Here is a 25,134-nt window from a genome sequence, read left to right on the forward strand (position 1 = left end):
TCACCTTTCACACTGGCAGTCTTCTCCTTTGACCAGGCAGCCTTCCAAAGTTTGCCAGTTTGTCCCTCTTGAACTGATTTCTGTGTCTCCTTCTCTTTCTGTTTCACACCTTCCCTTTCTGAAAGCAAAACTGCTCTGGCCTGCCTGCAAAGATCACATGTTCTCCCAGGCAAGCTGCTAAATGTTGTTAATTTGTTGCTCCTCTGCAAAAGTTCTGCAAATATTCTGTGTTTTAAAATGTTTGTGTGCAACCTGCTCTAGCAATTCCTCCCAAGCCACCTCTAAATACTCTGTCAAAGTACAGGCCACCTAACAGTAGCAATGAGATTAGGGATGGCATTAAACAGGAAAATGGAGGGGAGGAGTCACGTGATGGAGTAGTGGCCGGACAGTGAACTCCAGCCCTCTCCAGAAAAGTCGGGAAAAACAAAGGAAAACACAAAGGCACAGAAATAAAAGTTACAGAAAAGTGAGTATAAAGGTGGAAAGAAGATGGCGACAAAAAAAGAAAAATCGAAAGCAACGGTAAGAAGAGAGGAAGAGAAGACAAAGGAGGAAAAAGGTGAAGGCCTTACCTGTCCGAAGAGGCCCGCTGCGGAGAGAGAAACCCGCTCCCTCAGGTCGGTAAAAATGGACTACAAAAATGGCTCGCTGAGCCGAGTAAAAGTGCGCAACCGCGCGCGAGGAATCGCGCATGCGCAATGCGAATGAAAAAAAACACACCAACGGGAGGGGGGAGCAGCTGGGGAGTCGATCTCCACAGCCGGCAACGACAGCTGCAGAACACCTGCAGCAAGAAGAGACCACAGAAGACAATAGAAACAAGAAAGAAGAGAAGGAAAGGGCAACAAAGAAACAACAGATGGCCAACCCAGAGGAAGAAGAAGAGGAAGAGGAAGAGTACAGTGAAATAGAAGAAGAAAAGAAAGGCAAGATAAAGAAGGTACTTTCTCTTATTAAAGGATATATGGAGTCATTTAAAGAATGGCAAACACAGGAATTTAATGATTTAAGAAAAAGAATAAACAACACAGAAGAGAAAATGAATAAAATAGAGATGACCTTAACAGAAATGGGAAAGAAAATGGACAAGATGGAAGAGCGGGCAGTAGCAGCAGAAATGGAGGTAGAAGACTTAAAAAAGAAATTGGAGGAATCTAATAAAAAAACTAAAGAGACACAAGAACTACTAGCTCAAAAAATAGATACAATGGAAAATTATAACAGAAGAAATTACATAAAGATAGTGGGCCTTAAGGAAGATGAAGAAGGCAAGAATATGAGGGAGTTTATAAAAGAGTGGATCCCTAAGACCCTAGGATGTCCAGAACTACAGCAAGAAATGGAAATAGAAAGGGCACATAGAGTATTGGCCTCTAAACCACAACCACAACAAAAACCAAGATCTATTGTAGTAAAATTCCTAAGATATACTACAAGAGAAAAGGTACTGGAGAAGACAATGGAAAAAGTAAGAGAGGGCAACAAACCACTGGAGTATAAAGGGCAAAAAATCTTCATTTATCCAGATATAAGTTTTGAACTCCTAAAGAAGAGAAAAGAGTTCAATACAGCAAAGGCGATTTTATGGAAGAAAGGGTATGAATTTATACTAAAGCATCCAGCGGTATTGAAAATATTTATTCCAGGACAACAAAACAGACTATTCTCGGATCCAGAAGAAGCACGAAAATTTGCAGAACAATTACAAAAATAGACTGAGGGAGGAAGACGGGTAATGAGAGTAAAAATGATCACGATTGATATGTATGTGGGTAAAGACAAAAATAGACTGAGGGATGAAGACGGGTAACGAGAGTAAAAATGATCACGATTGATATGTATGCGGGTAAAGAGGTATAAGAGTGAATAGAGACAATGTGCATACGTGAATGTATCTGTACTTAGAGGAAAATATAGATAGTATAGACAAGAATTAATAAAGGAAGGTAATGGAATAGAGAGAATAAGGAGGGAATTAAAAGAGTGACCTTTGTGACATATGAAAAGTGAAATCTTTTCTGGGGGGGGCGGGGTGGGGGGAAATAGCGGTCACTGCAAAATCAGTTGACGCTTGCGAGTGGATTCGCAAATCCAAATGGAGAGGGGAGATGTGGTTATCCGACAAGGGATAAAGGACAACTCAGGAGGGGAAGGGGAGATTGGGGATAAATAAGATAGAAATAGGAGAATAAGGAAAATGTTGGATGTTGTAGGAATGTTGTCTTATAAAGAGTTGAAAATAAGAAAACAGAAATGGAAAAGGAGGAAAGATAATGATGGAAAAACAGAAAGAGAAGATAAACAAAATATAAAAGGGCTACGCTGAACTATATGACTTTAAATATTAATGGAATACATAACCAAATTAAAAGGAAGAAACTACTAAATTTAAATGAATAAATGTATTCCATTAGAAAAAAATAACATATAGGTTAAGAAATAATATTGAAATATTCGAACAAGTATGGGAGCCTTACATTAAATACAATAGCGAAAACCTACCGGGGACAAACATTACCTAAGTTGATGGAAGGAGAAGGAAAGAAAAGAATGGACTCAGTAGAATTTCTGGTGTATTTTTGTTGAATGACAACATTGTCTGACTGGCTTAATGCAACCTAGATTGTATACCTAAAATGGATGAGAGGGGGGGGGGGGTGGCTTGGGAGGAGGGAGGTGGGGGGAGAAAAAGTCACTGTATATGTGTGAAAAAGAAATAGTGTATATCATGGCTAATGTGATTTATGGTGTGAAAAATTTTAAAAAAAAAACAGGAAAATGGAAATACGTGCAACAAAGGTACACCAGTTATAATGGATGACTTTAACCTACATGTAAATTGGGTGAACCAAATTGGTAAGGATAATGAGGATTTCTTAGAATGTATGTGGGATTGTTTTCTAAACCAACATGTCGAGGAACCAACAAGAGAACAGGCCATTCTAGATTGGTCATTAAGTAATGGGGAATGGTTAATTAGCAGTCTTGTTGTGAGAAGTCCCTTGGGCAAGAGTGACCACAATATGGTGGAATTCTTCATTAAGATGGAGAGTGACAGTGTTAATACAAATTCAAAGGGTCTGAAGTTAAAGAAGGGTAACTTTGATGGTATGAGATGTGAATTGGCTAAGATGGATTGGCAAATGATACTTAAAGGACTAACGGTGGAAATGCAATGGTGATCATTTAAAGATAGCTTGGAATCAAGGAAGGTAGTGCATCCGTGGCTAACAAGGGAAATCAGGGAGAGTATCAAATCCAAAGAAGCAGCATATAAATTAGCCAAAAAAAAACCAGTATATCTGAGGACTGGGAGAAACTCAGAGTTCAACAGAGGACAAAAGGATTAATTAGGAAAGATAAAAAGGATTATGAGAGAAATCTGGCAGGGAACATAAAAAATGACTGTAAAAGCTTTTATAGATATGTAAAGAGTAAGAGATTAGTTAAGATAAATGTGGGTCCATTACAGTCAGAAGCAGGTGAATTGATCATGGGGAACAAGTACATGGCAAACCAATTGAATAACTACTTTAGTTCTGTCTTCACTAAAGAAAACATAATTTTCAGGAAATAATAGGAGACTAAGGAAGGATCTAATGTGAAGGAAGAACTGAAGGAAATAAACATAAATTGAGAGATTGTGTTAGGTAATTTGAAGGGATTAAAGGCAGATAAATCCCCCAGAGCCAGATAGTCTGCATCCAAGAGTGTCCAAGAAATAATGGATCATTAGTGATAATTTTTCAAAACTCTTTAGGTTTTGGATTAGTTCCTGAGGATTGGAGGGTGCAAAATGTAACCCCACTTTTTAAGAAGGGAGGAAGAGAGAAAACGGGAGACTATAGACCAGTTAGCCTGACATCGATAGTCGGGAAAATGCTAGAGTCAGTTATTAAAGATGTGATTGCAGCACATTTGGAGGGAAAATCATATCTGAAAAATCTAATAGAATTTTTTGAGAATGCAACTAGTAGAGTTGATGTGGTATATCTGGACTTTCAGAAGACATTTGATAAGTTCCCGCACAGGAGATTAGTGTACAAACTTAAAGCACATGGTATAAGAGGTATGGTATTGAAGTGGATAGAGAATTGGTTGACAGACAGGAAGAAAAGAGTAGGAATAAATGGGTTATTTTCAGAATGGCAAGCAAAGAATTTTGGGGTACTTAGATGATAGAATGTAAAATGGTGAAATCTCATGTTTTACATCTCCTGCAATTGCTTGGGAAGTGTCATAAAATGAGGATTGTTATGTAGAAAAGGAAGAATGGACCATTGATCAATAAGAAAGTTATCCTTTTGAAATGCTGAAAGGTAAGTAGAGGAAATATGTGTCTGGTGGTGATGATAAAGTATTTGGCTTTAAATAACTCTTATTCAGTGACTGCAATTATTGAGGACAGGGATGTTCTCAGAATGTTCTCCTACCTATTAGCAGTGTAATTCCACCATCTTCTGTGACCTAATATGGCAGGATTTGAGATACTTGATCTGAATTGTTGTTATGGCATCACATGGCTCTGCCTATTGCCTGCTATTTTGATACTTGACAGATACAGTATGTAATTTTTTTGTTGCAACTTTGGCATGTTGGCACTGCATTTTAGATCTGACGATTCTTGCTTCTGTCGTGCCCTTCTGTTCTCCCAATTGAACCAGAGTTTGGTGCCAGATCAGTTGTAAATGTGACTACTGTATATTGCAGTGTACAAGTCAAGACTTGAAACCCTCAAAAATCTTTCAAAAAGTACTTTTGATACTTTAAATTCAACTCAAATTGCTGCTGGATTCCAATTTGGTGTACGAGTCAACCTTTGAAAACCATTTCAACATATAGGTCAACTCTTGAGAAAAAAAAACCCAACTACAAGAAATTTTCATGCTACCAGTATATTAGAACTAATTTTTTATTGGAAAAAAAAACCTCATTTAGAATCTTTCAAAATCACTCTCACTATCATCGTCTGAGGCAAAGATCGCGGGAAGCACATCCATACTCTCACTGTCTGTATCTGATAAGGTGGCTTCAGTTTCATCATCAGTGTCCCACAATAAATCATCCTCCATACAATTTTACAAGAGATACTGAACTTTTTAAACTATTTTATTACCAGTCTCTACTTTCACTTTATCCCATGCTTTGAGCACAAAGTCACACAGTATATCAAGTGATGTAGCCCCTGCCTTTTGTGAACAAATTTTCTGCACTCATCATTCATGTATTCCATTCTTCATGTACATGGTCTTTGAATGACTTGTTCAAGCAGACATCGAGAGGATGTAATAGAGATGTCAAATAACCCGGAATAACTGCCATTCCAAGTATTATTTAGTGCTGATCTACTTTTAGTGTTTGTAGTTAAGAGGCTATGAAACATATTCCAGACCAGTAAACTCCATTCCTTGTGTAAACTGTCTGGCCACCTGTTCCACACATTGTCTATCCAAAGATTTACACCATTTTCATCCATCCATTCTTTTTCATGAAAATGTACAAAAATACCTGCTGGGAATGTTATTTTAGGTTTAAGTTTGCTCTTGAAGATTACCATGGGTCTTAACTTCGCCCTGTCGGCCATCCACAATAACACCACCATAAATCTGGTCCTTTCATGGCCTGTACTTCTGGTTTTCAGTATTTTCACACCTTTAAATTCCACTGATCTATTGCCTATCTTGTCAAAACTCATGGGGGTTTCGTCCACGTTTCTGATATTTTCCAATGCAAACTGCCGATTATGTATAATAAATTTGTGAAAAGTTACAACTTTATGATCAAGATCTTTTGGTATTTTCTGAGCAATTTTTAATTTTTTGTCATAATACCAAATTGGTCCTGTTAATGAAATGATTACATCAGCCTACAATAGCTTCAAAACCTTCACTGCATTCTGGGTGCAACTTTGCCCACTTCAGTGCAAATGCCCTTATTTTATTTTGCATGACAATATAGCAATCTTTCCTCTGTTCACGTACCCATGCTGCAATGTGATTTTCTAACACTGGCCAACAATTGATTCCTCTTCTTATCGAAAATTTCCTTTTTGGTATTTTTCTTAGTCTTCTTTTCTCCAATCTCTTACCAGCTTCTTATATACATCAAATTTTCTTGCAGCAGCTCGGTTGTTGAATTTCTTGGCCATTTCTATTCCTTCTTTTAACTTAAAAGTTGCTTCAGAATATTATTGTTTTGCTGGAGCCTCCATGATAACAACCACCCTCGGCCAACACCCAACAGCTCAGCTATCACAATTTTGGAGAGTCATCTTATATGCTTGGTATATGATAAAACCGTTAAAATAACTCTGAAAATTGGGGCCCAACTTATCTGCCGGTCAACTTGTATGCCAAAATATACAGTAAGTACATCCAAAGGAGTGGGAAGCAAGATCATAGTGGTTCCCCAATTATAATTTATGTACAGTACATGCATTTGTTTGCCATATAACACTGAGGAGTCACATGAGAGCCCTTCCACGTTTACAAACTTAAATTCCAACATGTATCCCCAAGTGTGTCGTCCCTGCTGGGAGTCCCTCTTGGTGGTGAGACAGATACTTTCTAATTGTGATAGAGGACTATGGGATTTTGGACATGAGTATGACTTTATTAAATTGTTGTTTAACGAGTCTATAAGATAGCACTTCCAATATTGATTCAATTCCTCAACTGTTTTTGAAGAGAACTTTGAGATTGACTGAACTGGGAAGGAATTTGCTTTGTCATACAGACATAGAGCACAGTAACAGGCACTTCTGGCCCACAAGCCCATGCCGCTCAATTATACCCAATTACCTACAGCCCCAGTACATTTTGAAGGATGGGAGGAAACCGGAGCATCCGGAGGACACCCACATAAACTCAGGGAGAACGTACAAACTTCTTACAGATAGTAGCAGATGCAAATCTGGATCACTGGCACTATAAAAACATTGACCTTTGTCGATGGACAATGTTTTTATCAATGAAGATTTTCTCATTTATTCTAATTGTGTTTCAAAGTATCAATTCTTGATTTAACCTAATCTCATACTGGTCTATTTCAGATGGTAGAGTTAAAATCCAGGTTGGATGTGCAGTTTACGCTTTGGTCTGTGTGAACAGTTTATTTGCTCATGGGCAGGAATTAGCCTCCTGCTCTGAGATCCCAAGCAGGTCCACATAGTACTCTTTTCTCTAAGAAGTTCAAGTTCAAGTTTATTATTCTCATACAATTGTAAAGTACAATTGAACAAAATGGAGTTCTTCGGTTCTCGGTGTAAAAAAAACATGCAAACACATATTTACAAGTGATTTATTGTATATGTTGTACATATATATTGTTAAATAATAGTAGAGTCTTGGAGGGATTTGTATGAACAGTTCATTAGTCATTCAACATTCTCAATGCCCATGGAAAGAATCTGTTCCTCAGCCTAGTGATTCTGCCTCTGATACCTTCTGCATCTCTTTCCCAACAGGAGTAGCTTGAAGATGTGTGCAGGGTGTTAGGGATCTTTAACAATTTTGCAAGCTCTCTTGAGACAATGATCCTGATGGAAGGGATGGGGACCCCAATGATTCTCTCTGCTGCTCTTATGGTCCTGTGATTGACCTCCGATCCATTGTTCTACAGCAACCACACCACACTGTGATGCAGCCAGGCAGAACGCTCTCGATGGAGCTCCTGTAGAAAGATGACAAGATGGTGGCTGCCTCAGTCTTCTCAGGAAGTGCAGTCACTGCTATGCCTTCCTGACAAGTGAGATGTTGTGCATCCAAAATAGGTCACTACAGATACTTTGGTGCTCTCTTCTTTCTCTAAAACAGAATTGTTGATGTGTAGCGGAGGGTAGTCATACCTGGTCCTCCTGAAATCCACAATCATCTCCTTTGTTTTATCCACATTGCACCATAACACAAGAATTTCCACCTCTTCTCTGTAGTGTGACCCATCGTTGTTGCTGATGAGGCCAACGACCATCATGTCATTTGCAAACTTGATGACTCTGTTGGTGCTAAATCTGACATTGCAGTTGTGGGTCAGTAACATGAACTGGAGCAGCCTGAGCACACAACCCTGAGGTGCACCAGTGCTTAGCATAATGGTGCTTGATGTTCTACTACCAACCCGGACAGACTGTGGACTTTCTGTTAGGAAGTCCAGTATCTAGTTACAGAGAGGAGTGTTGAGTCCCAGCGAAGACAGCTTTTCTATCAGCCTCTGGGGAATGATCATATTATGCACTGAGCTGAAGTTGATAAACAGCAGAATGACATACGAAGAATTATTCTCCAGGTGGGTCAAGACTATAGCATCATCAGTGGAACAGTTCTATCTGTAGGTGAATTGAAATGTATTGGGAGGTGCACTTTGATGTGTTCTATTACCAGACACCCAAAGAATTTCATAATGGTAAAGGTCAGTGCCACAGGGTGATTACCAATGAGGCCTGTTACTGTTGCCCTTTTTAGTACCAGAATGATGATTGCTGTCTTGAAACCCACAGGAATGATGGTTTGCTGCAATGATGTGCTGAAGATATCTTTAAGGACCTCTGCCTGTTGGTCTGCGCAGCCCTTCAGTACCCAACCTGTTTCATTGTCTGGTCCCACTGCCTTGTTTGGGTTCACTTTGGATAGGGTTCTTCTCATCGTGAAAGGAGCTCACTCATCAAGGGACACGGAGCTTGTTTTTCTCGTTGAACCATGTATAGATGTCAGTCTGTCTGTCTGGGAGAAGTTATCAATCTCTTTGACTCACAGAAGCTCTTGTTGTCTGTTATAGTTTTGATCACTTACCACATGCACCTCTTGTCGCTGGGTCATACTGCTGAATGTGAATTTTATATGTGTACTGTTAGGTCTGCTTTGTTCATGAATGAGTGAGTCAGACACCAGACTGAGTCGAAATCAAAGTTCTTTGTTCTTTATTGCAGGATTGTAACACTTGCAACTAACAGTGTTAGTTGGAGAAGGTGCATTCTGCCGTTATCAGCAAGTGGTGTTTTTTTTATACCTCAGGATACGTACTTAGTAAATTATCATACCATTACATTGTCCAATGAATAAACTGTTGCTATCCTTCTCTGTTAGTCTGCTGCACATCATTCTTGTTAGTGCAAAGCTTATCTTGAGTGTACAAGGTCACATCTGCATCTTGTTACGGCCCAGCACTGGGTGACTCCTTCTTCATTCCCAGCTCATGATGTTTTTACCTTACAGTACCTACACTTTGCCTTCTGGATTGCATGGGAGTGTTCTGCCCTGGCTGATCTTAGTGTCAATCTTGTCTCCTGTCCTGAAGACAACATTACAAGCTCTGAGAAGTGCTTGGACTTCTGCATCCAACCATGGTTTCTGGTTAAGACCTAGTTATGACGCATTTGATCTCGATGACATCTTCAATGCTCTTTCATATTGATACCATCAATAATGAAATGTGGCCAGCAGCATGACCACTGAAGCTCCAATGGATATTTTAGCAACTAAATGCTGAAAAAAAGTCTCATTGTAACCTTCTGCTCTCCCTGGCTATCAGGAGGTGCTTGTGCACCCAACAGGGAATTCTGAAGATTCTCAGTTGGGTCTCCTAATGCCAGCAGCGTCCTTTGACTGGGGAAAATGTATTTTAATATGTGCTCATTTGCTGAAGACTTGGTGGTGCTATCTTTCAAATAGTAAAGATGGATAGTAAATTAAACTAAAACATTTTAAAGAGGTGTGCGTCTTTCCTGTCTTTTGATTCATATTTGCATATTTACATCTTATTCTTGATCTCAACAGTTATTCAGGCGAGAGGCGGTGGAATAGCCGCTTTCTATTGCTGTCCAATGGCGGGCTCAAAGGCTCTTTTTCTCCATTCCCGCTTCTCGCCTGAATAATTCGATTTTGTGACAATCTTCTTCCACCCGCAATTTGCGGAGATGCCACGATTTTTTTTTTGTCTTTTTTTTCCCCCATGATGAGTGGGGCTCCAGTTTGCAATGTCGCATTTCTCTTTAAAGAAATGTCCTTAACTGATACCTCGCTTTACTGTGTGAATGCACAATTCTTTTGCGAATGACTTTTATTTAAAAAAAAGTTTTGTTTGGTAGTGTCCACTTGGGAAAACGTAGTTCTGGGCGCTATGAGTTTAATCTAAAACATTAGCTGTAACATTGCTATGGAGATACAAGAGATTGTTAGCATGGGCTAACAATTTTTACCAAAACACCCATTTGATTACAATGAGCAACCTGTATGTCCTTCCATTGAAGTAAAGTTTTCATGTTGTTTCAAAGGATGAAAGAAACTCACGCCATTTAAACTGTAAAGTTCACGGATTCTGCACAAATAAATGTAAAGAGAAATTCAAATGATCAAATGCAGTTCAAGACCAGAATGCGTGGCCCACTCGCAGTTTGATGCTGAGCGTAATTATTTGTCCAGGTTGGCAGGATACATTTCATGGATACATAATTTTATGAATACAATAGCCGCGCTGATTCCGTCCTTTGTGACGTCATCGACAAGGGATCGCACCGTGCCACGTGGGCGGCGCTCCTTCTCTTCTCTGAGAGGCAGCGACTCGCACGTCTGTTTTGACATGGTATTGCTGCAAACCCATGGAGGAAATATCATCAGGTGTATGGCGTGTCTTAAAAAAACGTCGTTCTCTTGTTTCAGATTTGTACTTTAAACCCGAACGAAATAAATCACATAATTTCTTGCTGATGAGATTGTTTTCCCCTAATTTGCAACCGTTAAGAATGGGTGTTGAGTGGAAGTCGAGGTTTTGTGTGATGGACGCCGGCCGGTGTTTGTCACTGTTTCTGGAGCTCGTGCTGATTGACTGTTCACCAGAGCGGAGGGATGAGGATAGGGGAGGGGTGGAAATGTAAGCCTGCTCTTTCTCTCAGCCAAACTTGCTACTAAAAGCGGAAATCCCACCTTAAACTGTGAGCATTTGCACAAGAAAACCATCGAATTTCATCCTGTGGAGGCACTACCTGCTTCGACAGCGACGAAGACTATCCCACAGTGCTTTAAGAACTGTAAACAACTGCACCTGCTAACGTTGCTTCCATACCCACCAATATTTGCAATAGGATAATGAAGGCAATAATGAAAAAAAATAAATGTTTCATTTTAGCTTCAGTTACTTGATGGATTTTGATTTTATTCTAATACATCCCATTCATATGTAGTTTATATTTAAACTTTCGGAAGCTTTGTTTTTTTTAAATAATCCCAATTGGAATAATTTTCTTCTTAAGGAAAACCATACCCGGGGTTTTTGTCTTGTGAGCTAAATAAAAGAAATTGTATAGACTGCAGCAAGGATTTGCTGGATTGAAATGCCTAGGTCTGTTTTATTATGAAAAACTGCTTATGTTTTTAGCTTCACAAGAAATGTATGAAATTGAGAGATGGTTGAAAAGGATAGAGTCTCAGAATTTTACAGCATGAAATCAGGCTCAATTTCCCTTGCCAAAAACAGCTAGTCCAATTAGTCTGTATTCAACCCCTGATCCTCTTCACCTTTTCTATCCATGTAAATAAATAAGCAGTGAACCACGAACGTCTGCAGTCGCTGTGATTGTAGTAAAAACACAAAAAGGTTGGAAGAACTCAGGAAGTCTCGCAGCATCCATAGGAGATAGATATATTACCGACGTTTCCAGCGTGAGCCCTTCTTCCAGATGGGATATGTGTGGCAGGTGGGCGGTCTATTCCTTCGCTGCTTCTCTGTGCTCATGATGCATGGCCTGATATTCCCACTACCATCCTAATGGCTCAAGGAAGGAGGGCTATGGCCAAGAACATTAGTAATATTTCTTCACCTCCTATGGATGCTGAGAGACGGGCCGAGTTCCTCCATCATTTTTATGTTTTTACTAAATAAATAGAATGTTTTCCCTGGCTGAGGAATGTCTGCTGAATTTCTCCAGAACTTTTGTGTACTGTCCTAGACCCCAGCGTCATGCTACAAAATGAATCCTGCTACAAGTATTTTATGGGAAATAATCATTTTTGACATTTTTAATTGTGATGAAACTTCAATTTATGCACATATTACCTATAACATTGAATTAATTATTATGGATGTCCATTCTCTTGAGTTCAATGGCACCAATTACTTGTAGATCTTCTGCATGTTGAATGATTGGAACTGTGTTTGAATTGTCCAGTAATGCCAGATCTGGTGGAGGAAAATACCAACATCATCACTCAAAGCAGGTGTCGTTCCATAGTATTGTTTCCCAGGTGCTGCTGCAGCAATCAGCATATTCCAAAGTGCTTTCTTTAAAATTTATGATTCAAAATATCTGTGGCTGCAGAGATCCATCAGAATTGTGATTGTCAGTGAAGAGAATTAGGACCGTAGGTTCATCTGATATGTGATCCAGCAATGGCCTCATCAAACAAACTGAGCTCGAGAATGAGTTCCTAAAAAAAAGGCTTTGTAGAAGTGGAAATAATTGTTATTGACTAACCAAATTACTGGCCTCTCAAGGAAAACAAACCCTTCTAAATCTTCATATTTGAAAAAGTTCAAAGGAAAAATGTCAATCTGAATTCTATTTTCAAGAACTTACATGGCATTATGGTGTAAAGTACCTCATTGAACATTGAATAACTTGGGATATACAACAGCACTACTGCCTTGCAACTATAACATCAGCATTTATAATGTTTCTCAAATATATAAATGAGAAAAATAAAAATTATTTGAGACTGGGCCAGATTTGTTGTTAAGCTACTGTGAAGCAAAGAATCAAATGTCTTCATGAAAATAAATTTAATTTTAAACAATTCAAACAGAATGGGCATTGGTCTATAATTCCATATCACTCTTACCTTGAATTTTTGTCCCTGCTGGAAGGTCCCTTTGTTCCCATCATATAATGCAGAAAGGTGACTTGTTCATTCAAATTCAAGTAATGAATTTTCAGTAAAACACGGAACTTAAATTAATACAGCATAAATACAGTTGTAGATGGTTATAGATCTGCAATGATAAATTCCAGAAGATGACTTTGCTATTCCTTAATTTACCACTTGCCCCTCCAAATATTTTTTAATCTTAATCTATTTGGCATTTCAATCTTTGTGGTCTTCAGCCCTTTCTCAATCTTTTTTCTCATTGCCCACCCCACCATCTATTACAGGTCATCTGATTTTTCAGTACTTTTTGCTGCAAGATTTACCTCATATTGATACCTTCAGCATTTTCTACTCTTTTTTTTCAGATTTACAGCATCTGTAATCTTAGCTTTGCATAAATTGATTGTTGTGCCCAGTGTTATGAAACAGTCTGAAGTATTTTGACTCATTAATATGTAAAAACTTTTTTTCTCAGCAGCTACTTTTTTTCTTAGGCAATCCATCAAGATTAAGGATGATTTGGTTTCAGTCCAGTTTTTTGGAAATGAGTCCAATATGAAAACTGCAAACTCTTCCAGAGATGAAGTAGATGTGGCTGGTGGGTGGGTCGAGAGATAGTCTCTTCCTTTGCTGCTTCTCTGTGCTCGTGATGCATGGCCTGAGATTCCCACTACATCCTAATGGCTCTCAGTACCATCTCTGGTCTCTGACTTCTCCATTTTGACCAGTAATGGGCCAGAGATTCCCAGAAATCAGTTAGGATGTAGCATTTTGTCAGATTTCAGATTTATTGACAGAGTGCATACATGGCATCACATACAACCCTGAGATTTTTTTCTTTTGAGCACATTTCTTTGATTTCTTTAAACACATCCTTGAGTCTTTTCCTATATGCCTACTAAAAACAATATGCAAACAATATTGCCACAATGTTGAAAACAGCATATTTGAGTATAGCTAAATCCCTTCAATCTTTTCCAACATTCATCAAGATCAAGACATATAATTAATCTTAAATTTTTGATGAGAGGGGAAATTTTAAGAGAAATGTGAAGCATCAAGGTATGAACAAAAAGCAGGCAGGTACCTAAATAAAATTGTGGATGGAGGAGCACAGGCCCACAGGCAAGAGGTCATAGGTGGATATGGATGGGAGGGCACAAGAGAAAAATGATGAAAGTGATAAGGAAAGGGGATCGACAGCTGGAGGAAAAGAATGAGAGGGATAGGAAAGAGACAGGGGGGTGGCCTAACAGAAACCAGAGGTGTCGATATTAATGAAATGTGGTTGGAGAGTGGCCAGTTGCCAACCAAATGTGGTTGGTTTTGCTCCTCCAATTTAAGGCAACCTCAGTTTGGGAGCACGTCAGGGCATTTACAGACATGTCAGCTCAGGAGTGAGCCACAGAATTGAAACGGTTGGCCACTAGGTGATCCAGGGATCTTCCAGAGGCCAACCATTTCAATTCTGCCCTCCTTGTCAAAGACCATGCCAAAGACCATGCCAAAGACCAGGAAGACAAGGTCCACCTCCACCTCCTGCTGTCATTAAACCTCTTGGTCATCTTTCAAAAAGTTCTGGTCAATTCATACGACACAATATCCTACACAAAGGAGCAAGTTTTTGATCCAGAAAAACAAGCAGCCAGAGGAGGAGGTAAGGGCAGGTTAAAAAGCATTTGGACAGGTACCTGAAGAGGAAAGGAACAAATTTAAGATTATTTTATTGTACTGTAATACAACAGATGTAATATTACCAAATTGCATTTAGTAAGGCACACAAAGATTTGCCATCAGCAGAAATTTCCTGGGATAGAGGGGTATGGGCCGAATACCCAGATGGCAGAGAGGACACCATCTCCATCAGGGACCTGGCATAGAACAGAGGGTCCATTGCCTCAATTGCCCTGTGAGCAACGGAGCTCATTCTCGTCACCCTCTGTCAGGGCCTCAGGGGATCCGGTTCAAGAGGATAGTGCATCCCCCTCCACTGTTAAGCCAGAAACCCAGCCCACCTCTCCTCCCTCACAAGGGGACTAGGACACCCATGGGTAATGGCCAGGGCTATGTCCAAAGTGTCGCTTTCCCCTTGGAAAGGTACATTCTTGTCCACCGCATGCATGGTGGTTTTCGTAATGTGATTGTGGAGGTAGTTAAAAGGCATTGGCGCTTCAGCTGAGAGGAGGAATTAGTGGCTTTTAAGAGGTGAGAAAAATCCCCAGGCAACTCCTCATAGCCTTTGTTGTTCTGGGAATGGGGAGCACTAACAGGGATCGGGGCCAATGATGCCATTCTCCACTACCTAGCCAAGGATAGCCAGATGTTTAGTCCCGAACATGCACTTATTAGAGTTATAAGTGAGGTTCAGGGCTTTCGCTGCATGGAGAAAACTCTGGAGGTTGGCTTCATGGTCTTCCAAGGTATGGCCAGATGATGACATTATCGAGGTAGGGGAAGGTATCTTTCAACTCATACTCATCCACCATTCTGTCTATCTGCCTCTTGAAGATAGAAACCCTGTTTGTGATGCTGAAAGGGACCCTCCAGAATTGATGGAGATGACCGCCTCAAATGCCGTATATGGTCAGTCCTTGAAATGGATTGGCAGCTTTCAGGTCGATGGCCGAATAGACCTGATACTGCTCAATATCATTCACCATGACTGAAATTCGAGGGAGAGGTTATGCGTACAGGATTGTGTACTGATTAATAGTTTGGCTATAGTCAATTACTAGCCTGGACTTGTTTTCCCCTTTTACCACTACCACTTGCGCTCTCCATGGGCCGGTGCTAGATTTAATGATACTTTTGTTTAGCAGACGCTGGGTCTCAGACTTTATGAAATCTCAGTCTACTGTGCTGTTCCTCGTGCTCTTGTTAGCAATAGGTTTGCAGCTCAAGGACAGGTTCGGGAAGAGAGGTGGGGTGAGGGGAGGAGTCAATATTCAGTGTGGAGAGGCTGTATGTGGGTTCTGATTTTAGGGGGGGGGAGGGGACCAGAACATTCCAAGGTTATGCTTTTAAGATGACACAGGAAGTCCTATGACAGAATATAGATAAGTTTTTAGGAGATAAATTGGGGCAGGGTTTTTAGTGGAGGTCACATACAAACACTTTAAAACAGATCTTATTTAAAATACTGTAGCTCTGCTCATGCTAGACAAGTTGGGTCCAACAGTCTTTGCAAAAGCTTTGGAAAGTGCTCAAGAGACGTCATAATGGATTGTTGTTTAAAAAAAGGCAACAGATGAAAGAGCTTGTCAGAGCTGCATTCTGTCTGGAATAGAACTTGCTGTTCTAGGAGAGTGATGTGGCTTTGTAATCAGAGAGAGTAAAACAGGGTGTGTGTGTGTGTGTGTGTGTGAATGAGAGAGACAGAGAGACACGAACACACACACAGATCAGTTTTACAGTCAGCAGCAGCAACTGGAACTGGAACAGGACAAGCTGGCAAGCTTGTGGAAAACCCCCTTTGGAAGATGGGTTGTGAGTGCTTAGTTCAGCCTGGTCAAAGCCCTTGTGGTTCATGCAAGAGGAGAGGACTAGCCATCTAATATTTCACTTGGAATAAGAGAAACAAAAAGGCACTCTGTGGTGACCTGAAAGAAAGAGGTTATCATCTGGAGAATCCTGAGGAGGCAAGTTTCTTCAGCAAGTCACTGAAAGGCTGATTTAAAAAATGAATCAGTTGTGGATGTCAATGTACAACAAATCTCTCTGAAAACCAATAAGAACCTTCTTGAGTGGTAACTATTTACCTTTCAAGGATCAAAGCCTGGTGAACTTTATAAATGTTAAATTCTGTGCACAGTATGAGAATTGCCTACAACCAGTGAACTTGGAGGAATGAGAACTGAGATTGGACTGTGAATCAAATAACTTTTCTGAACTTACATACACATACGCTTAGAATTAGAAGGGGATTGTTAGGTTAGTTAAGTCAATAGTGATAAGTTAAATTGTGATTCTGTTTTCATGTTTAAAAATAATTAAAGCATTTTTTGTTTAAGTAACCATTTGTCTTGGTGAATATCTATTGCTCCTGGGTTTTGGGGTCCTCTTGGCTCGTAACAGACCCAACAACACCGGCGCATACATTCATCATGTACATACAGGCGTATCTTACAGAATTTCCCCCCTTCAAATGACAGATGTACTATACAATGTTGTTGAATATGTGTACAATGAGACACAAGGAATATGTGATAATCGGAAGGATACATCTTTAGGTTGCACTCTTTCACAGTCTGTGAGTCAATGAAGCTTTCAGTCAAGCTTGTGTTGATTAGGCATTTAGTGGAATGTCCATATACCTTCAGTCACTATGGAGTTTCTGAGCTGGTGAGGTTTGTCCTAATCTAGGACCGTCGAGGCTAGGACCCCCAGAGACTCCATACTCCTCACTCGAGTGGCCTCCACCGTTCTAGGTTGCCCTGTGTGCGTAAGATGCAATCGACCTCGTAGCATAGCAAGATAGCCGTTCTCCTTCCTCCTCTGACGATGATGGTGCTGAGTTTGAATTTGGGTTGTGGCAAGACAGCCACTGAGCCTTTTTGCGCCGTTTCCTCGCTGCCACTGCTACTCTCTGACAGCAAGTGGATTTGAGTGAATTCGGGGTAGACGGTTTGGGGCTGGAATTGGATTTGGGAGTGCCCTTTCTTGCCACAGCTGGAATACACTGAGTCTGGGCAACGAGATCAGGGATGCTGGCTCTTGCTGCAAAATAAAAACTCCCTAGCACAGGAAGTGGCAGCTGTTATGGCTGGGGTAGCTGGAGCAGTTGGTCCTTGGAAGGGGTCACCTTGGTGAGCAAGTTCACTGGCTTTGAGGTCGTTCTCAAGCTTGGCCTGTTCCAATGATTTGGCCAGTTCAACAAGACTAGCCAGGTCCTTCTTACCTGACTCAAGTAGTTGCTGCCTCATGTACCTTGAGTGGACCCCCACGACTAGTGTCCCAGATCTGTTCTTCCTCACAAACACAGCTCGTAGTCGTTTCGTATGTGCACTTCTTGGCAAGCGTCCACAGATCCAGCAGGTAGTTATCGATGATCTTTCCTGTCCTTTGGCGACATAGAACGAGTCGGTCCCTTGTTAGGATCTCACTTTGCAACTTCAGGAACCAAGCCTTCAAAGCCTCGATGGCAGCGTCATATGTAATGCAGCCCCTGATGACTGCATACCCTTTTGTTCCTATCCTCATAATCAGTGAGGACCTCCTGAGTTCATCGATGTGGAAGACGTCTCTGGTCACGTTCAGGTAGGCCTGGAAGCAGTCTAGCCAGCACGAGAACTCCTCTGCCGTGTCGGGGGACAGAGGGTCTATCAGCTGCATACTGGGCTTGAGTAGCGCTTCCATTGTTTAGGGAATAAGCTAATAAAATTGTAGCATGATAAAAGCTCTCACGACTGGAGGGAGAACAAATGCTTTTATTAGCTTATAACTATGGGTAGGGTCTCACAGTAGTCTTTAAAGGGTTCTGGGTTTAGGCGGGAAACCAGGGTTATATGTGAGCAGATGGGGGTGGCGCCAGCCATCAGCACAACACACTACCAGGGAATCCAAGTTCACTAAAACACAGCATCTTTCAGTGGCTCCCGTCGGGGAAAAGATATAGGAGTATCAGCGCCAGCACCACCAGGCTGAGAAATGGCCTCTTCCCATGGGCGGTGAGAATGCTGAACAACTAAAGGACTGCTTACTCCAACCATCCAAGACTTTCAGATGTACAAAACAGTTTTTGCCCACTCAATGAATCTGCATTTGCTTTTATGCTCTCTGCCTGCTCTGTCCCCTTCCCATTTTCCAATCTTTGTGTCTTTAGTTTCTTCATCCAAGTCACATACACATCATTAAAAAAAAAGTTGAGCTGCGGCGCATCGTTACATTTTGTCAACCAAAGTCACATTCATGCCTTCTGTTTCTTGATAGCCAGCCAATGCTCAATCTGTGCCAATAATTTACCACTAACTTTTATTTTCTCCAATTGACCACTGATTCAGCACCTCATCAAACGTCTTCTAGAAATCTAGCAATATTAGTTCTCTTATTTCTTCCAATAACTCTAAAGTGGTGAAACCAAAACCTGTTTATGATACTTGATCACCTTGACTCAAGGTGCCTCGCCTCGAAGTGTTTTACATATTTTCCCTGCCCCCTCCTCTCCAAATAAAGGAATCATATGAATTTGTGTCCAAACTAATGGGATCTCCTTCCCCGGATCTGGGGGTTTTGGACAATCCACTCCCTTGCTGGCTATTAATTTTTAAATCCCAAGGTTGACTTCCCCCTTTCTCTCGTCGTCTCAAACCGCTTTTGTCTCCGGTGCAGCAGTGGCCGCCTTGACCCCCCCACCCCCACACACCCACTCCCACTCCCACTCCCACTCGAGCTCGCCCCTTGCCCCTGCCGAGCTCGTCCCTCGGGCTCCCGCCGAGCCGCCTTCTCTCGCGCAGGCAGCGCGTCAATCTGATGACGCGGTGGCTCTGCTTCCTGCCATCAAGCGCGGTTGCAGCGCTGGCTTGAGTTATAGCAACTGTTGCCTTGTGAATAAAGCGCCGTAGTCACCGTAGTCCTGGCGACTGTTACCCACCAACAACTGCTCACAACAACAGCAACCGAGGTGAATATTATTAGTATTATTATCTATCTGTAGCGACCGAGAGCCTCTTGCACCTTGCAGCACCGTCAGCTGGTCTCTTCAGCTCTGTGTCTTTTGCCGTCTTCTCCCTTTTCCTCACATCCTAGAAATGGTGGATCTGAATAATAAGCTGTTAATATTTAAACTGGAGTGCGTGGCTCGCTCTTTCCTCCAGTCTCCCCTCCACCCCTGGAAAGGGGGGGGGGGGGGGAGGTTGCAATATATTGCTTCTTTCTGTTTGTTGCTGCTGCTTTTATTGTTTATGATTGGATTTTACCTGCGTTTATAAGGGCGTTAAAAATAAAGAGTATTGAATTGATATTAATAAATGGCCTTAAATGTTCAACCTGATTTAAGGCCTTGTTTGGCTTTCACCCAATGTTCCTTTTAAAAATAATTATTCCTGCCTATTTTACAGGTTGTTAACAAATCTCTCTCTCTCTTCCCTCTCTATACTATTGACTCATCTATGTGTTTAAATGTGCTGCGTGGGTCTAAAATGCACAGGGTTTTAAATTTTGGAGCTGATGATCATTCATTCAGTGGTGTATGATCGTGGAGGGTTGGAATGGTTGTTGATCTCTTGTACTTCTCCCCACCCGCACTGCTTTACGTTTTGGGCGGTTTGTTGGTTCTATTTTTCCCTGGATTGATGGTCTCTTTATGGCATTTAAAAAAAAAAATTGCTTTGTTTGAAAGATGTTTGATCAAAGAGTTAAAATAACCAGTGTCTTCATTGTTGTTTCGTTCTCGTCAGCGTGGGAGATGAGGTCTTTGCCCCCCCCCCCCCCCCCCCCCCCAGGCCGTGTGCAATATTTGACGGGGTCGTATCTGTTGAGGATTGTGTTTCTGTCTCTGGTGGTCGTGGGATTAGTTTTATTTGGTGGGGGGGGAGATCTCATTTTTAAAAATTTTTTAATTAAAAATCATGCAAAATGGCGGTGAATTAAATATTTCAGTGATCTACTTGTAACATAGTTAAGGAACATCGGTATTGTTTACTTAAGAGCAAGATGTGAGATTTGAATTTATTTTCAATAATATTGCTTGCTATCTGGTGTCCATGGGGTGGGGGGGGAAATAATACTTTTTTTGAAATATCATTGAACTTTGGGTGCAGTATTCGGATCACCCAAATGATGGTTTTCTCACGGGGGAAAGATAGGATTGATTTAATTTGTTATGTATTTTTTTTGGACAACAGATTGCTAACGGTTGGTCTATTATTTATGGGTCTGGAACAGAGGATTCAGATTTATTTATTTATGAGCACTTTGTTTAACTTTAACTTTAATTGATAGAATTTGCATTCTTAATTTTAAAAAAAGGAAAATATTTTCTTAAAATATTTTTTTAATTGAGTTTTATTTATAAACTTGCATTCAAAATTCAATAAGAAGTATAACCAGTCATCTGGTATAGAAAATCAGAAAGAATAATGTCACAGTGTTAATATGAAAAACAAAGCAATTAACATATTCTTAATATACATAATTAAATCAATTTACCAAATTATTTAGGTAAAGAAAACCTCTAATCAAGATTATTGTTAGTTATACAAAAGGAAGTTTGGAATCGGATAACAACCTCCAGGCATGGACAGCAAACTCCTGGACTCTTCAGAGTTCATAATTCTTCCAACATAATAGTTTTTCAGAAATGGGCTCCACATTTTTACAAATTGAAATTTTCTATCTTTAATATTGTATCTAATTTTTTTCCAAGCTTAAGTAAGACATTACATCACGTAACCACGATGCAAGGGGAGGTGAAGATGCATCCTTCCATTTCAGGAAAATTGCTCGTCTGGCCATCAGTGTAGTAAAAGCTAAAACTTTTCCCCGAGTTGCAGACAGAACTATAAAAAAAAAACCAACAGAACAAACAAGGCTCTATTTTGATTTTAAAAATCATGAATAAAGTTTGGAAAATGTCTTTTCAAAAACTCTTTAAATTTGGGCATTCCTAAAATATGTGGATCAGTGAAACTTCAAAAATTTTGCTTAACAAAATATTTTGTTGGCTATTTAAAGATGCTTGTGAATTTGTAGCAAATTGTATAGAAACAAGCACCTTTTTGTCAATCGTTACATTCTCATTTTTTTTCTTTTAATGAATGAATGTTTGTTTTACATGTTGTGTAAGCTCCCATGTGTTGTTGGGGGGGGGGAGGGGGGTAAACTCACCAGGTGGTAGTGTCACTTGTGGAATTTATAATACAGGTACATAATCCTTTATCTGAAACCCTTGGGACCAGACTCTTTTTGGATAACAGAATAATAGTAACAGCAGTATGTTAAGTAATGGTGGCATCTCCCAGAGTTCGCTCTCAATTATACTACACCAAATACAACATGGTGGTCACCAAGGCCGGCTCTTGCAAGACTCCCTGTCACCTTTTATTTTGATGCATTGGCCACACCTACCATAGGTGCTATTTTGCATAGATACGCCCCTGACTTGAAGGGCCATTGGACAGGGGTGGGGGTGGCAACGGAGCTGGATCTGGGGGCTGGGTGGCGGCAGCACTGGACAGGGGGCAGGGGGTTGCGGATGTGTTAGACAGGGGCAGGGGGGTGATGGCGGTAAATGAAGTAAGATAAAGATAGGCATAAAATTACTAGCACTGAGGCATGGCACTAGATGGGGGTGGGTCAAATTGGGTCATGTTTAGCACCAAAGTCGAGCTTTGGTGTGCAGATGACATCCATGGAAAAAAAATGTTCCGTTTTCAAAGGTTTCGGTTTTCATAATTTTGGATAAAAGATTATGTACCTGTACAGGTATGTGCCATTTAATGTCCATTTGGGCAACGTCTGACTGCATATATGCCTGTTATAATAGTTTAAAAATTCAGATCAGAGAAGGGGACATAACCAGATGTACGCACACAACACATGTATCCCATGTCTTTTGCATACAAAGCCTTATGTATGTAGGTACCTGTACTGTCTGTCTATCATATTGGCTCCCAAACGCAGCAAAACCAGTGCTGGTGATAGCAGCAGCGAGAGGCAAAGGAGAAGTATTGATCTGGAAATGAAACAAAAGGTTATTAAACAATACATAGGTGGAAAAACAGTGAATGTTATTGATCGTGATTTAGGCATGTTGCACTCAACAATCTCAACGATCCTCATAAACAAAGAAAAAAAATTCTCTAAGCGGTTAAAGGATCAGCTCCATTGAAAGCTACAAGGCTAACAAAAATGTTAGAGGGACCTATATCATATATGGAGAAATTGCTAATGACGTGGATTGAGGACCAAACACAAAAGTGACCAAACACACATTGATGATCTCTGCAAAGGCATGAAGCTTCTTCCAGTTGTTTAAAGTAAAAGTAGGATTAGACTATGATATCGAGTTTACTGCTAGCTCTGGATGGTTCAGGCACTTCAAACAATGTTTTTTGCTGCAAAATGTGAAAGTGAGTGGTGAGTCTGTGAGTGTTGATGCGAAGGCAGCAGAAGAATTTGTTGAAACCTGAGATAAACTAAATATAAAGGGAGGTTATTTGCCCCAGTAAATTTTTAATGTGGACGAAACCTCCTTATTCTGGAAGTGAATGTCTGAAAAGACCTTCATCCATCAGGAGGCCAAGTCAATGCCAGGTTTTAAAGACAGAGTGACAGTGTTGTAAGGAGGCAAGCCATTTCTTATTTGGTATAGTGAAAACCCCATGGCTTTCAAGAATATTAACAAACAAACTTTACTGTGGTGTATTACAAGAGCAATAAAAATTCCTGGATGTCACAAATGTTGTTTCAGAATGCACTTCTTAATTGCTAAGCCAGTGAAATGGAAAAGTACTGCTTGGAAGAAGGCATACCTTTCAAAATGTTGCTAATTGTAGACAATGTTCCAGGACATCTCACTTTCATTGGTGACCTCAACTCCAACATCAAAGTGGTGTTCCTCCCACCAAACACCACCTCTTTAATCCAGCCAATTGACCAAGGGGTTATTGCAACATTCAAGGCCTACTACCTGAGGAGAACCTTTGCTCAGGCTGTTGCTGCAATTTATGACACTGGAAAGACACTAATGCAGTTCTAGAAGAAGTGCAAAATTTTCTACTGCACAAAGAACCTTGCTTGGGCCCAGGTTGGTGTCCAAAGTGCATGCATGGCATATGGAAAAAAAATGCTGCACTTGCTGTAGAATCATCTAAGGCACCTTGCATGATCATCCACAAAATTGAAACCGATCCATCGAAGAGAATTGTGATGAAAGGCTTGTCAAAGAAGTATTTTTAAAACATTTGTTAAAGGACTGAGGTAGTTTTGGGATAATGCCAGTGATAGCATAATTACATTTGGGGATACTCAAGAAGCTAAAATGAGGGGAAACACCAAAAATGCAGATGCTGTAATCTGGAGCAAAATAAAACAATCGTCAGCAGGTCAAGTAGCTTCAGTGGAAGGGAAAAGAATTGTTGATGCTTGCAATTGGAACCCTTCACCAAGATGGATAGCAGGATCATGGGTCATAATTGTACAGCACAGAAACATGCTCTTTGGTCCAACAACTCTGTGACAATCATCAAGAATTCATCCATAATAATTATTTTTAAAAATTCTATCCATAAGCCACTTCCATATTTTACCATTCAACTAGACACTGACAATTTAGTGTCCACTTAAATTATGAACACTCCTGTCTTGAGGATTAATCCCATGCAGAGCATGAGGAGAAGGTGGAAATTCCTCATGGAGACCATTGATGGACAGGATTGAACTTGATTTGCTAGAGCTGTGAGGCAGCAGCTATGCCACAGTTGTGCCCTGAAGGGTCTCAAATCAGAAACTTTGACATTTGAGGTGATACACAATCATGAAACACAAGGGTGGTGGATGGATGGAAGAATGTGACATGCAAGTTTTTTTTATGATTGGAGTTACAATAGAGTAGAATGATGGAGAGTAGCATAGGAAGTCTTGAAATAGTGAAATCTGGAAGGAAAGGAGAGGTGATGAGTTCAATTACAGATGAGCTGATGCAAGATCAGGTCACATTATGGAAGGGGAAAGTGGTGGCCCTGATTAGTACAGTTGTGAGATCTGAAGCTTAACGCTGGGCTAAGTGCCACAAAATTTTATTGAAATTCCTTTGGAAGGATTAAAGGCAGTGGCTAGTGGATGGAGTTTCAATCTGTTGGTTTATATTTACTAGAGGAAATTTCTGCTCGCTCAGTTCTGGATGTTGGACAAATTATCTATTGACCAGATTGTGGTGGCCTTAAACTCATTGGTGGTATTATAGAGTTGATGTTGTCATGTGGGAACTGAAACTGTGTTTTCAGATGATGTTGCTCGGGATTTGCGTAGATGAAAAATACGGGTCTTCGGGGAGCATCAAGGATATTGATATTGTTATAAACTAACGACCCTTTTAATTTTGTTAGAGAATAAAGGAGATTTGTTAGCACTAATAAAGGAACAGCAAAAGAAAATTCACCAGACAATGATAAATTTAAAAAAATGTTTTTTATTAAACAATTAATAACATAAGATTTCTTACATCTCTCACTATGTACAAGTGTAAATCTGAAAAGTCCATTTTAAAAGTTCAGCATTACTTTGGTCTTGCCTGAAGGTCTTACATTTTCAGTTCTGAAATAATTAAAAGTGCTTTTGG

General features: G+C 40.4%; 1 protein-coding gene and 1 long non-coding RNA gene across 8 annotated transcripts in view; one reads left to right on the top strand and one right to left on the bottom strand.

The window, feature by feature from the left end:
• Window positions 1-12,026: 12,026 nt before the first annotated feature.
• On the bottom strand, window positions 12,027-19,603 carry LOC138758450 (uncharacterized). The gene is made up of 3 exons (XR_011354285.1): window positions 19,530-19,603; window positions 12,831-12,981; window positions 12,027-12,431 (listed from the first exon to the last, which is right to left on the bottom strand). It is a non-coding gene; the product is annotated as an uncharacterized lncRNA (long non-coding RNA).
• The window catches only part of LOC138758400 (transcription factor RFX3-like), a 342,380-nt gene continuing 336,495 nt past the window's right edge, over window positions 19,250-25,134 (top strand). For all 7 annotated transcript variants that reach the window (XM_069927263.1, XM_069927325.1, XM_069927330.1 and 4 more), the window contains exon 1: window positions 19,250-19,476. The gene's annotated coding sequence lies outside the window, so the exon portion shown is untranslated. The remainder of the gene's footprint in view (window positions 19,477-25,134) is intronic.

This window comes from Narcine bancroftii, chromosome 1, assembly GCF_036971445.1.
Source record: "Narcine bancroftii isolate sNarBan1 chromosome 1, sNarBan1.hap1, whole genome shotgun sequence".
Classification (NCBI taxonomy): domain Eukaryota; kingdom Metazoa; phylum Chordata; class Chondrichthyes; order Torpediniformes; family Narcinidae; genus Narcine; species Narcine bancroftii.